This window comes from Neofelis nebulosa, chromosome 4 (genome assembly GCF_028018385.1).
Source record: "Neofelis nebulosa isolate mNeoNeb1 chromosome 4, mNeoNeb1.pri, whole genome shotgun sequence".
Lineage (NCBI taxonomy): Eukaryota > Metazoa > Chordata > Mammalia > Carnivora > Felidae > Neofelis > Neofelis nebulosa.
In genome coordinates, this window is record NC_080785.1 from 55,803,666 (window position 1) to 55,821,282 (window position 17,617).

The 17,617-nt window shown below is 38.1% G+C and overlaps 1 protein-coding gene across 4 annotated transcripts in view; it reads right to left on the minus strand.

The window, feature by feature from the left end:
- SP4 (Sp4 transcription factor) overlaps nucleotides 1-17,617 on the minus strand; it is an 83,397-nt gene that overhangs the window by 38,465 nt on the left and 27,315 nt on the right. The window lies entirely within an intron of this gene.

Genomic DNA, 17,617 nt, shown 5'->3' on the forward strand with positions numbered 1-17,617 from the left:
AGGCCCGTGTCGGGCTCTCTGTTGTCAGCACAGAGCCCGCTTTGGATATTCTGTCCCTCTCTCTCTGCCCCTTCCTCCTTCCCCCTTTCTCTCAAAAATAAATAAGGATATTTAAAATTTTTGAAAAAGAAAAAGAAAAAAGAAAATAAAAGATTTTATTTTTAAGTAATCTCTGCACCCAATGTGGGACTCAAACTCACAACCTCAAGATCAAGAGTGACATGCTCCACCGATTGAGCAAGCCAGGTGCCCCTGTGTCACATTTTTAAAAGATTTATCCACATTGGTTACCTTTACTCCTTTCCCATTCTCTCCTCAAACTACTAAAATTCCATGTTGAACCCACCACTCTACTAAAATCATGACAGAACTAACAACTTCTTCATTCATAAACCCAAAGATACTCTTCTTTTTGATCCTGTTTCATGTCTCTGGAGCACCTGAAGCTGCTAATCCTACATGCTCCTCGAAATCCTACATGCCTGTGCTTCATTGATAGTACTCCCACTGGTGTTCCTCCTACTTCTCTCACCACCTCCACGCTGATTTCTTTCTTAGGCCACTTTCCGGTTTTCCGTCATTTCTTCTAACTCCCTCCTTGGGTTATCTCATCCGCTTTCATAAATTTTACTTCTATTTTAAGCTGAGGTCTCTCAAATCTGTATCTTTGGCTTAAATATCTCTCAAGTGTCAGACTCTTATTGTCATCTGCCAGGGAACATGGCCAACAGCTGTCTTGCAGGTGATGTGTCCAAGAATCATACAGGTTATCCTCTTTTCCTAAACTAGCTCCTTCTCATTGCCCAAACTGAAAACTTGGAAATCGTTCTTAACTCTCCTCCATCTCCTCCATCCCCACAACAGTAGCTATCATTTTATGCTTATTTACTGGACATCTTACAACTATTACTTCACATACTCCTCACATCCCAATGGACTGAATACTACTGTCCCAATTTTAAGCTAAGAAGACTGAAGTTCTGAGAGGTACATAAAACACCCAAGGTCACAAAACAGCTAAGTGACAAGAGCTGGGATTTGAATCCAAGTCTAGCTAACTCTAAAAGCTATTCTCCTTCCACTGTATTACTTACATTGACCAGTAGTCTTGTTGAGTATACCTTTTCAAATATCTCAGATTTGTCCATTTTATCCATCCCTATTACCTATGCAATAGCACAGGTCCTTATCACCATTATGCCAGTTTTGCCCTTTCCAATCCCATACCGCATATACAAATCGGGTTCCTGAAAAGTCTATGAGTCTTCAATGAATTCACAATACAGTCAACATTTCTTGGCACAATACATAATCTAGTTTTCACTTACTTTTATAGCTTCATCTCAGTACTCTTCCTCCATTCCCATTCTCAACACCAGCTACATTGAACTCCTACTTCTTCAAATGTTCCATTCTTGATTATCTCTGGGAGTTTTGACTAACCCCCATCCCAAATCTCCATCTTTGTTGATCTTGGAAAAGCTGATTCATCTTACAGAACTCAATTCATGTGTCATTACCTTTGGGAAGTCTTCCTGCTAAGTGTCTTTCTGAATCTAGGTCAGATACCTCTTCCTTCTTTTCACATAATATCCTGTGCATAATAATCTTGTTATATCAGCAAATTGTATGGTGAATGCAGATACTATAAATGCTTATTTGTTTTGTCTTTCTAAAGGATCATATATTATGGTCTCTGAGGAGCTAAATACACCTCTCTTTGTTTTCCATTCTTAAAAACGTATTGCCAGGGTGTGTCAGACTTAAGAACAAAGGACTGGCCCATGTGCTAGTGGCTGCTGTCACTGTGTTGAGCTGAAATTTCTCAACTGTCACTTTTTTTTAATAGGGTAAGTTGGGTACAGCATGATTTAGACACTAGACAATGAAATCCGCATTAATGAGACCACTACTGCTTATAATTCAATCAGGATAATAAAAAAAAAATAAGCACAGGAAGAAGCTGTTACATAGGGAAAACGGTTGGTTTGTTGCAATGACTTTCTGTTCAATTTGTCAAGGAAAAATAACCAAGATGTTTAAAAAAAGATGTTAAAAAATATAAGAAGCTGTGCCAATGACAGTGCTGGTGAAAATGGGAAAAACAAGTAATTATAGAAACTATACATTTATGGCTACAAAACACCTTCACTATTAAAATGTCTGAAGGAAAAAGCTATTAACACTCTTGTCTCTAACCTCTCTGTCATCACTTAAACTGTTTTATGACATGATCTTACAAATAACTCAGAATTTCTTGGAAATATAACTATGCATCATGATGGTACAGTGGGTGACCCTTTCTTTTCCTTCCATGCTACCATAGGTAAAAAACATTCCAAGGCTGCTTGGAACAACCAAGCTATCTTTCCTATTCCTTTCCTTTTTTGTTCTGCTCCCTTTTTCAAATGTAGGAACTGGAACAAGGGTAACAGGGACCAGTTGGTTGGCAGGTGGCATGGTATTAGAATGCTAGATATTCAAGAACATCTAGAATGGGTATTTGGGAGAAACTTTGTTTCTTGCACATTTTCCTTTAGCACCAGCTGGAATGGTCCTTTGCCTCAATACAGTACTAAGAGACTTGAATTTAAGCTTCAGAAAGGAAAGCAGATTTAACTAGTAAAGAAAGACAGCATCTTCCATACAGACTAACCTAGCTCTCTGAATTTTGAGATGGAGGGGCCCAAACCTAAGCCAATAAAGTGTTACTGACTTGAATTTCAGTATACCTAGCTCCCTAAGAGACCTTAGGGAGGGAATCAGAATCTGAGTATTCCTGCTGCCTCTTATCAGATAACCCTCTCATTCCATCACAATATTAATCACAAATTATTTCTAACAAAAGCTGCTTAGAACAGAGGGCCTCTGTGTGGTTTTACGTCCTTTGCCCAGCAAAGTTCCTGGCACACTGGAAGTACTCAATGAATGTTTCTTAAATAAAGTGAATGGCAATCTAAAATCCATACAAACACAGCAAGCGTTCTTATGAAAGTAGGCCAGCAGGAGATCACAAGGCCACTACTAGATGACACCTACCTTTCAAAAGACATGGACCACGGGTGGTAAGACAGTAAGAAACAGGATAAGGTGGACATTCACCACAATTCTCTCCTGCTTCATTGATCTGGAATTCAGATCATTTAGGAGTACATCCCGAAGTATAAATCACAACCTGCCACTGAAACTACTGTTTCTTTTCTCTCAGGTATCAGCTTTAGCCCAGAATCTGTGTTACCCACATTCAACAAGATCTTTCTTGAGGAGTTATACTCTTCAAAAAAGTCTACTTTAAAAAATAATTATAACCAAATGACATTTAATAAAATAGGCGAAGATTTCTCCCCTTCCACATATTTTGAAGAAGGTAAACATAGCTTCGTATTACAGATACATACACTTTTAAGTTTTTTCTTCTGATTTTAACAACACATGCTCACCACAGAAAAGAATTAAGGAGGAAACAAAATCATCCATATAGTCATTACCCACAGATTATCAATATTATCATTATGGTGTCTGTGCTTCTACTCTGTTCTGGCATTTTGATAATGATGCAACTCTACTAATAAACAATTCTGTTGCATTCTGTTCTTTTTTACTTAAGAATATAAGTGCTTCCAAGTTATTGCAAATTCTTTTAAAATAGCGTAATGATTGTATAATATTCCATCACATACATATACCACAATTTACAAAACCATTACCCTAGTATTAGACATTAACGTTATTTTGACACACTCCAAGTAATGCAAAAGCAACATAAATAATGAGCAACGTGAACAAAAATATTTGTTCTTATTACTTCCAAGAGATGGAGTCCTAGAAGTGAGATTATTAGGTCAAAGGACATGAAACACTCTTAAGACTTTATATACACATTAAAAAATTATAGAGGCATATATAAAGAGTTACATTCATTTACATTTCCACTGAAAGTATATAAGAGTACTTTTGCATACCATGCACAAGAGAGATTCAGTAAGATTAAGAAAAAAATTTAGGGGCGCCTGGGTGGCGCAGTCGGTTAAGTGTCCGACTTCAGCCAGGTCACGATCTCGCGGTCCGTGAGTTCGAGCCCCGCGTCAGGCTCTGGGCTGATGGCTCGGAGCCTGGAGCCTGTTTCCGATTCTGTGTCTACCTCTCTCTCTGCCCCTCCCCCGTTCATGCTCTGTCTCTCTCTGTCCCAAAAATAAATAAAAAATGTTAAAAAAATAAAATAAGAAAAAAAAAAGAAAAAAATTTAATAGACAAAAAATTGGTATCTCACTGTGGTTTTTAACAAGTGATTCCTACTCTCACCTATAATATTCTATATATTGTGAAGGTATAAGTCAATGCAATAGGGTAAATAACAAATCTGTATGAGAAAAGAAAAAGAAACTCTACAAAATCAACAAACTATTAGAACAAATAAGACATTTCAGCAAGATGGCCAAATACAAGATCAACGTTAAAAATCAACAGGGAAGGGAGGGAATCAGAATATGCTTTCCTCCATAACAGCAACAGTCAACTGAAAAAAATAAAAGAAAATGGGACGCATGGGTGGCTGAGTCAGCTATGCATCTGACTCTTGGTTTCCGCTCAGGTCCTGATCTCATGGTTTTGTGAGTTCAAGCCCCACATTGGGCTCTGGGCTGGCAGTGCAGAGCCTGCTTGGGATTCTCTTTCTGCCTCTCTCTCTGCCCCTCCCCCACTCGTGCTGTCTCTGTCTCTCTCAAAATAAATAAATAAAAAATAAATAAATAAAAGGAAAAAATATTCCATTTACAACAGCAATAATAACCATCAATACCTAAGAATCAATCTAATTAGAAACATGCAAGGTCTTAAGGAAGAAGACATAAAGGACATAAATTAAGACCTGAATAGAAGGAAATATATGTTTTTTTAATGTTTATTTATTAATTTTGAGAGAGAGAGAGAGACTCTGAAGTGCATGAGTGTATGCCTTCTAATGATCCTTTCTTTCAACATAGTTCTTTCTCCATATCAGGTCTGGAAGAGCAGGGGGGAAGAAAAAAAACCAATTTATAAAGGAATGCTCCCAACTCCAAGAGCTAATGTAAGAATTAAACGAGTTAATTTTTACAAACCCCCTACCACAGCGCCTGGCACAGAACTGTTCATTATTTGTTAGCTATTATTATTGAGTCTCCATTGAGTGGGGTGGCAACACAAGAATAAAATGTTACTCTTCCGAATAATACTAAAATGAGTCTTAACTCAGACTACTGGGATTTATTTCCTCTACAGATGAAACTTGGGAGTCTGCCTAAACAAATGTCTAAGGGCCTCTAAACGTATACATAGGAAAGAATGTAAGTCTTGTATTTCAAATAGTTATCAATAAATAATTATACTCTGAAATAGAAACTGGTTTGCTTTATAATGATTTAAAACAGACAAGCAGAGTGTATATTCCTAAAAATAAAAAGATAACTAGGTATGTCTAGGGCTCAGGGACAGGGAGGAGAAATGGGAAGTGACTGGTAATATGCCTGGGGTTTCTTTATGAGGTTATGAAAATGTCCTAAAATTAGATTGTGGTAATGGTTGCACAACTGTGAATATACTAAAAGCCACTGAATATAAACTTTAACTGGTTGTAGAGTATATGACTTATACCTCAATAAAACTGTTCAAAGTGGGGGGAGGGTAACTAGAAAAAAAAATCTACTTTTCGTGGTTCTAAATCTCTTTAAACTAGTGGTTCTCAACTGGAAGTAATTTTGTCTTCCAGGGGATATTTGACAACGTCTGGAGACATTTTTGGTTGCCACAACTCGGGGGATCATTACTGGTATTTAGTGAGTTGAGGCCAGGGATACTTCTGAACATCTTCCAATGCACAGAACAAATTCCCAAATCAAAAAATATCTGGCCTAAAATGTCAGTAGTGCTGAGGTTAAGAAACACTGATTAAAAGGAGCTCCCAAAAAACTCAACTAACCTTCATGACTCTCATATACTCATAACATAACTATAACCAAAACAGAAATTATGAAAATATGGTACATTTGTAGGATACCCATAAAAACTACAAAAGACTACGAGTCTCCATAAAAAAAAAACAAAAAAACCCAAAAAAAAACCCTACATGACTGAATTAAAGTCTTTACAAAGAGAGTAAAGTAAAAAAAAAATTTTATAACGTCCATAAATTTAGGAATGGGGAGCGCCCACATGGCTCAGTCAGTTAAGCATCCAACTCTTAATTTCGGCTCAGGTCATGATCTCATGGCTCTTAAGTTCCAGTCCAATACTGGGCTCTGCACTGACAGAGCCCCTCTCTGCCTCTCTCAAAAATAAATAAACATTAAAAAAAATTGGGGAATGGGCTTTAACACATTTGGCAGATAATGGACTTGGACAGATCCCTATAGCATAGTGGCAACACAAAGAATAACATACTGAGTTTGGGAATTATGCTCATTACCTACAAAATACGTTTACTTTATTCAAGAACTGTAACAAAGTCTTGTCTATAGACGAACTATAACTTGAGAATATTAAGAAATTATTCAGTGTTCTCTATACTTTTTTTATATAACTTTTTAAACTTTATTGCATTCAGTATAAGCTACCATGAAGGCAGAACTTGCTTTTTAAAATTTTTTATTTATTTTAGAGAGACAGAGCATGTGTGGGGGAGGAGGCAGAGAGAGAGAGGGAGGGAGGGGGAGGGAGGGAGAGGGAGGGAGAGGGAGGGAGAGGGAGGGAGAGAGAGAATCTTAAGCAAGCTCCATGCTCAACACAGAGCCCGAAACAGGGCTTGGTCCCACAACACTGGGATCATGACCCAAGCTAACATCTAGAGTCGAATGCTCAACTGACTAAGCCCCTCAAGAACCCCTCTCTGCACTTTTTAAATGAAGATGAGCTATATTAGCCACTGACTTCCAAGATTATTTACACAGCATGGGACATACACAATTTTTAAACCAATATTGAGGTTCTGAGTAGGTACAACAGATAGTTTAGCAGATTTAGTTAAATTACAGATTTAACAAAGCTCTGGACTCAGATTTATCTCTGAATTCTAATCCTCTCTAGTTTCTTTCTTTGAGGACCTGGGAGTGGTGGGAATTAACTGAGATAATGTAGTGTTGTCTACAGATGAACTATAACTTGAGAATACTAAGAAATAACACTTAGTATGACACACTAAGTACAATGTCTACAATATAATAAACACTCAACAGAAATGTTAACTTCACTACATCTAAAATTGCACAATTTTATTAAGTACAAATACCTAATAACAGTCAGTCAGATTTTTATAAATCTTAGATCTTTGAATGAGAACCTAGGGTACAAGTGAGATTTATTAATTCAATAAACATTTCCTGAGTACCTGCTATGTGCTTAACACTGCTGGGTAAATAAAGATGACTACAATCTGGCCTGAAACTCACCTGTAGGGATGACGAGCAAATAAGTATAAATATACATAACATTAAAAAAATGGGTAAGATGCGTAAGTAGTACAGAGGAAAGCGATATAATGTCAAGAAGAAACAATGAAGGCTTCATGGAGAAGAAACCACTTACTGGTAGAAAGAGTAAAGGCAAACAGGAGAGCCACAGGAAGAGTATATTTAAAGGCGTAACTCTGAGACAGCATATTGCTAGAGATTAAAGTTCAAGGAAGTGAGGCACTAAAGAAAGAGTTGGAACAGATCAGGAAGGGCCTTATTCAATTTCTTACAACAGTGACTTTTGGCGGTGGGCGAGGAGTGGGTCCTTGTTAAGGTATCACGCCCATCCCTCCCATCCCCAATTCCGACAACAGCTGACATAATAATTATTTATGTTTACTAAATGGCCAGAACTATTCTCAACTAGTTTACACTCACACTCTTGTCATCTAATGCTCTCTCCGAAGGCTCTGAAAGATTATATAAACTTCCCATTACATAGCAAAGCCAAGGTGTTAACCTAAATCCAGAGCCCTCTAGTCCTCTATAGGCTACACCATCCTCCCTAGAAACCAGAAATCTTATTTGGGCTTTGGAGGCAATAGAAAGTTATAAATGGTTTTAAGTAAGAAACTAATTGGTTCAAGACCACATTAAGACACAACACTGCCAATTACTCTGAATGGAACTGAGAATGGAAGTTCTATTCATCATTTTTAAGTAAGACCTATAGAAGATCTATCATATCTTCTATATTACATTACAGACATGATTAAATCAGTATGCTGATATGACCTTTGATCAAATTAGATAAAAAAGGTGCTTTAACCTGGGCATGCAAGCTGGTGCAGCCACTCTGGAAAACAGTATGGAGGTTCCTCAAAAAACTAAAAATACAACTACCCTACAACCCAGCAATTGCACTACTAGGCATTTATCCAAGGGATACAGGTGTGCTGTTTCAAAGAGACACATGCACCTCCATGTTTATAGCAACACTATCAACAATAGCCAAAGTATGGAAAGAGCCCAAATGTCCATCAAGGGATGAATGGATAAAGATGTGGTATATACATACAATGGAGTATTACTCGGCAATCAAAAAGAATGAAGTCTTGCCATTTGCAACTACATGGATGGAACTGGAGGGTATTCTGCTAAGTGAAATGAGTCGTCCAAGAAAGACAAAAATCATATGACTTCACTCATATGAGGACTTTAAGAGACAGATGAACATAAAGGAAGGGAAACAAAAATAATATAAAAACAGGGAGGGGGACAAAACAAAAGAGACTCATAAATATGGAGAACAAACTGAGGGTTACAGGAGGGTTATGGGAAGGTTACGGGAAGGTTATGGGAGGGGGGATGGGCTAAATAAGGGGCAGTAAGGAATCTATTCCTGAAATCATTGCACTATATGGTAACTAATTTGGATGTAAATTAAAAAAAAAAATAAAAAATAAAACAAGTTAAAATAAAAAAAACAACAAAAGACACTTCAAAAAAAAAATGGTGCTTTAACCAAAAATAGGTATAAACGTAACATGCAGGGTTTTCATTAACTTTTATTTAAAAAAACCCAACTAGGTCAAGCTTCATTTACATGCCAAACATCTCTTAAAATTAAGGATCAGAAATTCAACAATGCCTAAAACATAGTAGGCTGCAGTTCTAGAGTAAATACCCCAATGGTATATATATGTAAAATCTGCCTATCAATTTTGATGCTTGAAGGTGCTGCTCTTTTGAACCTGGAACTAGGAAGGAAAGGCAACACCAGACACTTAGAATCTGCTACTGGTGAGGAGTGGTAGGTGTTACTTAAGCTTTTTTCTTCCCATTGAAAGCCCCAAACAAGTTGCCATTATTCATGAAGAGCAAATGTGGACCATGAAGAACAGATGTGGATGACATTTTTAAAATGTAGGGGCGCCTGGGTGGCTCAGTCGGTTTAAGTGGCCAACTTCAGCTCAGGTCATGATCTCACAGTCTGTTGAGTTTGAGCCCCGCATCAGGCTCTGTGCTGGCAGCTCAGAGCCTGGAGCCTGCTTCTGATTCTGTTTCTCCCTCTCTCTCTGCCCCTCCCCTGCTTGCTCTCTGTCTCTGTCTGTCTCTCTCTCTCTCTCAAAAATAATAAACATTAAAAAAAATTTTTTTTTAAATGTAGCCTAAACATCATGATCTGATACCTATCAAATTCAAGAAAGTGTAAGGAAGAAAGAACATATTCCTAACAGAAGGAATCGCTTAGAAGGGACATTTAAAAAGAATTAAGAAGCAAGCACAAAGAATGCTGATTTTAAGAAAATAAACAATAGTGGACTCCAAACTTTACTACATAATGCCACCAGGAAAAATACCTTAACTTCACAACCTAATACATTTATTTATAACTAACATGCATATAATAAATGTGTATCAATGAATACATTATAAAATAAACATAAGAAGTAGACACTTGCAGTTATTTGATCAGAAAAATAAACTCAATATTTTCTTCCTACTTTCTGTTTTAGAGATGTCTTTCAATACAATATGAGTAGGGCATAAACAGAAAAGTATTAAAAAAACAAACAAAACCCACCTAGACACACACACTGGTAGAAGTTTACCCATGGAAACTGCAAAAAGCTCACAGCTAAGTTTGCTCAAACCCATTGTATTCATATAGTTTGAGATGTTTATGACTGATTTGGAGATCTATCTAAAAATGCTTAAGGGAAAAAAAAAAAGCACTGTACCCAAGAATATGGAGAACTGGTGGCTGCCAGAAGGGAGGGGGTGGAGAATTGGCAAATGGGTGAAGGAGAGTGGAAGGGACAGGCTTCTAGTTATAGAATAAGGCATGGGGATGAAAGGTATAGCATGAGGGATGCAGTCAATGGCATTGTAGTAGTGTCGTGTGGTGACAGATGGTAGCTACACTTGTGATGAGCACAGCATAATGTAGAGGGTTACCTACAGAGTTGTAAGAATCACCATGTTGTACACCTGAAACTAATGTAACATTGTGTGTCAACTATACTTCAATAAATACCTAAATAGTAAAAGCAGCACAGTCATCATGGGAGATTGTACATTTCCCAGAAATGTCACACCAAGATTTGACAACACTGCTAAAGTACATCAGCATATAAAACTGCTTTGGACAAGAAGGAACATTAGATTGAAACAGTCACTGCGAAAATAATTTTCCTTATAGAATTCCACCTGCACCATTATAACTAAAATTTAATTAATTTCAAGATGTTCTTCTTGAGGAAATCTGTCATTTTTTATTAAGTTTATTTATTTATTTTGGGGGTGGGAGGGGCAGAGAGAGGAGAAGAGAATCTCAAACAGGCTCTGTGCTGTCGTGTTGTCAGTGCAGAGCACAAAGCAGGCAGGGATCGAATCCATGAACTGTGAAATCATGACCTGAACTGAAAGCAAGATTGGACACTTAACTGAGTCACCCAGGTGCCCCTGATAACATTTTTTCTGTTTGGTATAGCATATGGGAAAAAGTAAACAGTAAGAATGTATCACTATTTAATCTAGTACTATTATATTAAAAAAACACTAATTGGAAGGCAAAAATATTCTAGTTACTAGATATAGAAAGATGAACTCTATATTAACAGATATAGTTTCAATCCCGAGGAAAATCGTTAACAACCACATCAGGTACCATGTTAAGCACTTTCACATATTTCACACATAACCTGCTGAGACAGGTTATTACTCCAAAAGACTATCTACCTCCTAATGCTCTGACTTTATGCTTACCAATTAATTTTGATTATTACTTGGTTTCTCAGGTCCCTTGACACCAGGAATAGAAGATTAACAGCCTTCCAGTAATAGGAAAGATTTATCTCTTAGCTTATATTAAAAAGAAAAAACAGGGGCACCTGGGTGGCTCAGTCTTGGTTAAGCATCCAACTCTCGATTTTGGCACAGGTCATGATCTCACAGTTCATGAGATCAAGCCCCATGTCAGGCTCTGTGCTGACAGCATGGAGCCTGCTTGGGATTCTCTCTCTCCCTCTCTCTCCTCATGATGTCTCCCTCTCTCTCTCTCTCAAAATAAACAAACTTAAAAAAAAAAAAAAGAAAAACCAGTATTCTAGTTCATAAATCAGCCTTTTGTCAATCCTGATCTCATAAATCAATTTCTCTAGGATCTGAACCTGAAAAACAGTTCTTGAAATTTCAAAGACACAAACTAAATCACAGACTATTTTGACTCTATCAAAGAATACTTTAGGAAGCCATACTCTCAAACAGGTAAACTACCTAATCATCTTAACTACAAATAATTACACACACACGCTTCAATAATGCAATATATAATTTAACTTAAAAGGCTGACAACTTTTTAAGTTTTTATAAACAAGTATAGTTCGCAAATTATACAAAAACACAAAACACATATTAAGTCAAAAGGATTTAATGTGCCTGTATAACTCTGGGAAAACAATGTTACAGACCATCAAATTAATACCCCAGGAACTGGCAATACCCTAGTCTCATGAGAAAGGTAACAGTCTTATGAGAAAAGTCCCTAAATGGCTAACAAAAAATATGACCGTGGCTCTTAAATCAGTTTCAGAGTGTCCACTCATTTTCTAAAGCCCATGTTCCACAGAACACCATATATATATATATATAATTTAACTTGGAACAGTACTGTTCCTACAATCTATCACTGGAATAATGATTTTTTTAATGATTAAAACCTGACTCTAGTTTGTAATAAAAATTAACATTTTCAAAAAAAATTACATTTTCCTCTAAAATTACTTGATTACAGAATATTATTAGGCAGTTCTCGGGGTTACAAATTAATAACTGGCACACAAATAAAAGGTCTCAATTTTTATTCTTCCACATCATAATTCAGAAGGTCAATACACAAATAATCCAATGGATGAAGCAGCTCCGCTCCATGTATTCAATACAATTTACTATAATAAGCAATTACTGAGTGCCTCCCATAGGTTAGGAATACACAGATGAACAAGGCAGGAGCTGAGAAAAGCTTAGTCAAAACAAAGACATACATTTATCTTTGACTCCTAGTTATTTCGATTTATTCTGGCCTTAATCCAGATTAAGGATCAACTCTTCTCAACTCTTTGTCTACATAGGGAAAAGTTTACATTACAGAATCCCTTCCCACAGGGCAAACAACTGACCCCAAAGGATGTGACTATTTCCTTTAAAATTTCAATATTAAAAAAACCCAAAAAACAAAAAACAATTTCCCTACATCCCATTCATTCTTTATTGAACCACACTAATTTAAGAAGGTGGTAGAAAAACAAAACAAACAAACAAACAAAAAAACAAAGGAAAATCTGACTACTTCTACATGGAATTCTAATAGTTTTTAAAAATCTGAAGTTTGTTTCAGTTCTTCAGAGGTAGACAGAGTTACCATAGATTGTCCTGAACTGAATTATAGCCATTATCACAAACTTTATTCCACATTAGGCTCTCTTACTTCTTGAAAATGAAATGCATAAAAGTTTAATAACTTGAAAAGTTTGCAATTGGAAACCTATGAAGGTTTTGAGGAAGGGAATAGGAGTACATAATCAAGTCTGGGTTTTAGGAAAACTCCAGAATGTCAAGCATGTGACAGAAAAGCTAGAGGCAATGAAGCTATTCTACTTTCTAAATGACAAGGCCCTGGAAAAGAACACTGACAAGAGAGAGAACGAACTAGATATAATAATAATAATAATAATAATAATAATAATAATAATAGCTACTAAAAAAAAGTTCTCTATGTTCTAAGCACTGTGCAAAGCACTTTACACCTATCATCTCACTAAAGTAACATGATTATTGACATTTTATACATAACACTCATCTAGAAAAACACTTGATTAAAGTGCACCTGGGTAACTCAGTCGGCTAAGCGTCCGACTTCAGCTCAGGTCACGATCATGAGTTCGAGCCCCACATCAGGCTCTGTGCTGACAGCTCAGAGCCTGGAGCCAGCTTTGGATTCTGTGTCTCCCTCTCTCTCTGCCCCTCCCCTGATCATACTGTCTCTCTCTCAAAATAAGTAAACATTGAAAAAAAAATTAACAAAAAAAAATACACTTGATCAAGATTTAAGTGGCAAAACCAAAACGTGAATCAAGGTTTAATTGCCAAGAGTCAGGCCTAAAACTAAAAATCAATGTTACGAAAATCAAATCCGTCTATAAGAATTCTAGTCTGGGACAAGGAAAAGATGATTAGCTGAGACAAAGGAACTCAGCAAGAGAAACAGGTCTGAAAAGGAAAATCGGTTCTAGGCTCAAGTTGTCTCCCGGCTCAGGGGAGCCTGGGTGGCTCTGTCGGTTGGGTGTCTGGCTTCGGCTCCGGTCATGATCTCACAGTTTGTGGGTTCGAGTCCCGCATCGGGCTGTATGCTGACAGCTTGGAGACTGGGGCCTGCTGCTGATTCTGTGTCTCCCTCCCTCCCTCCCTCCCTCTCTCTCTCTCTGCCCTTCCCCTGTTCCTGCTCTGTCTCTCTCTCTCAAGAAAATACACATTAAAAAAATTAAAAAAAAAAAAAAATGTCTCCCAGTTCAAACTCTGTCACCCATTAGAACCGCTCCACTTCCAAGAAGTCACGCTCAGCGCTGTTTCGTCTTTGACTGCTATCATTTAACCTTCTACCATCTTCACTACCAACACTTTGGAACTTCATCTCCATTCTCATCTTCTTCTCTCATCATGTGCCTGGACACACACTCTCCATCCAGCAACCTTCCTGACTTCACTTGGCATCCTTAGCTAATCCGTTGCCTCTTTGAACCTCTATCCCATACAGTGCCAATTCTCCTCAGAAATCCCTCAGAAAACAATAGGCTTTCATCTCTTACTACTGCCTCAGAAAACATACTCAGTTTTCCCCTTAGCCTCCTCTCTCTCTGGTTCTTCCCTTTCCTCTGACTCTATGTTCCTACTCAACCAACCTGCTTAAAACTAGATTAGCCTCCTCTCATCCATATCCAAACTGTGCAATCCAAAATGTAGACGTGACCATGATACTCCACCTCTTCAGGCCCTTTGAAGGCTCCCCATTGCTTTCAGGATACCATTTAAATTCCATGACAAGGGGGGGGCGCCTGGGTGGCTCAGTCAGTTGGGCGGCCGACTTCGGCTCAGGTCATGATCTCGCGGTCCGTGAGTTCGAACCCCGCGTCGGGCTCTGTGCTGACAGCTCGGAGCCTGGAGCCTGTTTCCGATTCTGTGTCTCCCTCTCTCTGACCCTCCCCCGTTCATGCTCTGTCTCTCTCTGTCTCAAAAATAAATAAACATTAAAAAATTTTTTTTTAAATTAAAAAAAATAAAAATAAAAAAAATAAATTCCATGACAAGGAAAGAATCTCTGTAACGTGTGCTTGCCACCATGACTACAGCACATGAACTCTTGGTGTGAACACACAAAACTATCTGTGTTCCCTTCCCTGATCAAATCTGCTATTTTGTGACTCTGCCTTTTGCCTGGAATCCTTTCTCTGCCAACCTGGCTAATTTCTAGTCATTCTACCTGAGCCATCCTGTATCAATCATCTCCTCGAGGAAACATTCCTCACAAATTTCCTCATTTGATTATACAGTAGACTTTATGTATCCACAGAAGATGAGTCCTGCTGTTTAAAGCATTATCACAGTATATCCATAACTCACTGGATTTCTAACCCCCAACATTCCTGCTCCAATTATATACCTACACATATTTTAATAACTTAAGCATCGTGGTGTCTATACCTAGGCACAGTACTTCATAAATAATATGGTCTCAATAAATATTTGCTGAATGAATAAATCATAATCATAGTCTTAAAAAGCTGTTATCCCGGCACCTGGGTGGCTCAGTTGGTTGAGTGTTGGACTCTTGATTTCAACTCAGGTCACGATCTCATAGTTCACGGGATAGAGACCCAGAGCTATTAGTGCACAGCCTGCTTGGGACTGTCTCTGCCTCTCTTTCTGCCCTACTCCCTCTTGTTCTCTCTCAAAGTAAATAAATATTAAAAAAAAAAAGACTTTAAAAAGCCTTTCTCAGACCCCAAGATACTATCCTCTTCCTGTTTTCATCAAATTTTTCCAAATGTACCCTATACTTGCTAGGTCAGTATTTTTACCACTCATTTACTTAAATGCTTTCAATTTTGCTGTAGCATCTCCTAAGTTTTGTAAAGTAGTTCTAGCCTATGGATCTTTCTGCAAGAATGAAAATGTTCTGTATCAGGGCTGTCCAATATGGCAGGCTCTAGCCTGATTAGAGAGGTCCAGTTTGTATTGGCTATTAGCTACTGAAATGTGGTCAGTGTAACTGAGAAAATGAATTAAAAAAAAAAAAAATTTAATGTTTATTTATTTTTGAGAGAGAGAGAGCAAGCAAGCAGGGGAGGGGCAGAAAGAGAAGGAGACACAGAAGGCATAGTAGGCTCCAGGCTCTGAGCTATCAGAACAGAGAGTGATGCGGGGCTCAAACTTGTGAACCGCGAGATCATGACCTGAGCTGAAATCGGCCACTTGACTGAATGAGCCACCCAGGCGTCCCAGTGAATTTTTAATTATAATTAATTTTACCTTAAATAGTCAAATGTGGCTGGGGCTTTCGTAATGAACAGCGCAGTTCTCAGGTCTTACCAAATAATCCAAACACTATTCATGAACTCTTCCCAACGCTTACTCTCCAAGTCATCCTTTGAACATTCAACACTCTCTGAGATTCCTCTTAGCTGTTGACATACCACCTGTTCTCTTCCAATCTCTCTGTTTTCACTTTTCTAGTTTTTTTAATGTTGATTTATTTTTTTCAGAGACAGACAAAGCATGAGTGGGGGAGGGGCAGACAGAGAAGGAGACACAGAAACTGAAGCAGGCCCCAGCTCTGATCTGTCAGCACAGAGCCCAACGTGGGGCTCGAACTCATGGACAGTGAGATCATGACCTGAGCCAAAGTCAGACACCTAACCGACTGAGCCACCCAGGTGCCCCATCTATTTGAATGGACAATCTCTTTTGTCCCCAAAAGACTGAGTGTAAAGCCTAAGGCTAGTTCTCATCCTTCTGCACTTCAAACTCAAAACTGCTCCCTCATCAATTTCACACACCGCCATAATTTCAATAACCATTTGTATCTACAAGACTTGCAAAACCAGATGCCAACTCTAATCCCTCTTCTCAGATTCACATTCCAAATACAAACTGGACATTTCTAATGGATGTCAAAATTAACAAATATAAAAATTCAGGCTCATCACCTTCTTTTTCTCAATGTCCTTTCTTTTAATGATGAAATCACTCTCACCTAAGCTCAAACTCTTAAGAATTACCTTAAGTTGGGGTGCCTGGGTGGCTCAGTGAGGTAAGCTTCCAACTTTGGCTCGAGTCATGATCTCGCAGTCTGTGAGTTCAAGCCCCACCCCACATCGGGCTCTGGGCTGGCAGCTCAGAGCCTGAAGCCTGCTTTGGATTCTGTGTCTCCCTCTCTCTCTGCCTCTCTCCTGCTCGCCCTCTGTCTCTCTCTCAAAAATAAATATAAACAAAAAAAAGAATTACCTTTATTTTTCCTCTCCATATTCATGAATCATATCCTGTCAATTGTTTTCTTGAATTCTCTTGAATTGCACACTTTACACCCAAGTTCAGATTTCCCATTACTGATATCTGAACTAACACTATGGTCCCAACACTGGCTCTCCTGTACCTCCTAGGTCTACTAGAAAATAAAACTAAAACACCATTTTATAAATGAAACTTCCTTTCCCCTAATCCTTCAAAAATATACACATTCACACCCTCCTTCAATGATTGGTCACCTGTCCTTAATCTGACATTGCCATTCTAAAATCAGACTTGTACCAACCTTGCCAACCTCATCTTCTACCATTTCCCTCAAAGTCTCCGCTAACTTAAATGGCCTACCAATTTTTTTCTTTAATATGTAAAGCATATTCCAGCTTCCTCTTTTGCACCTCTTGTTTCTTCAGCTTATAATGTCTTCCCTCTTTATTTGTGTTTTTGGGGTGGTGAGGGGAGGCTTTCCTTTCCCTTAAGAATCGGTTCATGCCTCCAAGGCTTCATGAAGCCTTTCATTTCTGCCCTATCTCTCAGTGGCTTCTTCCTGCTCTTAATTTCAGTATTACTGCCTTTTACCATTCAGTCTACTTTTAGCACATAACACTGCG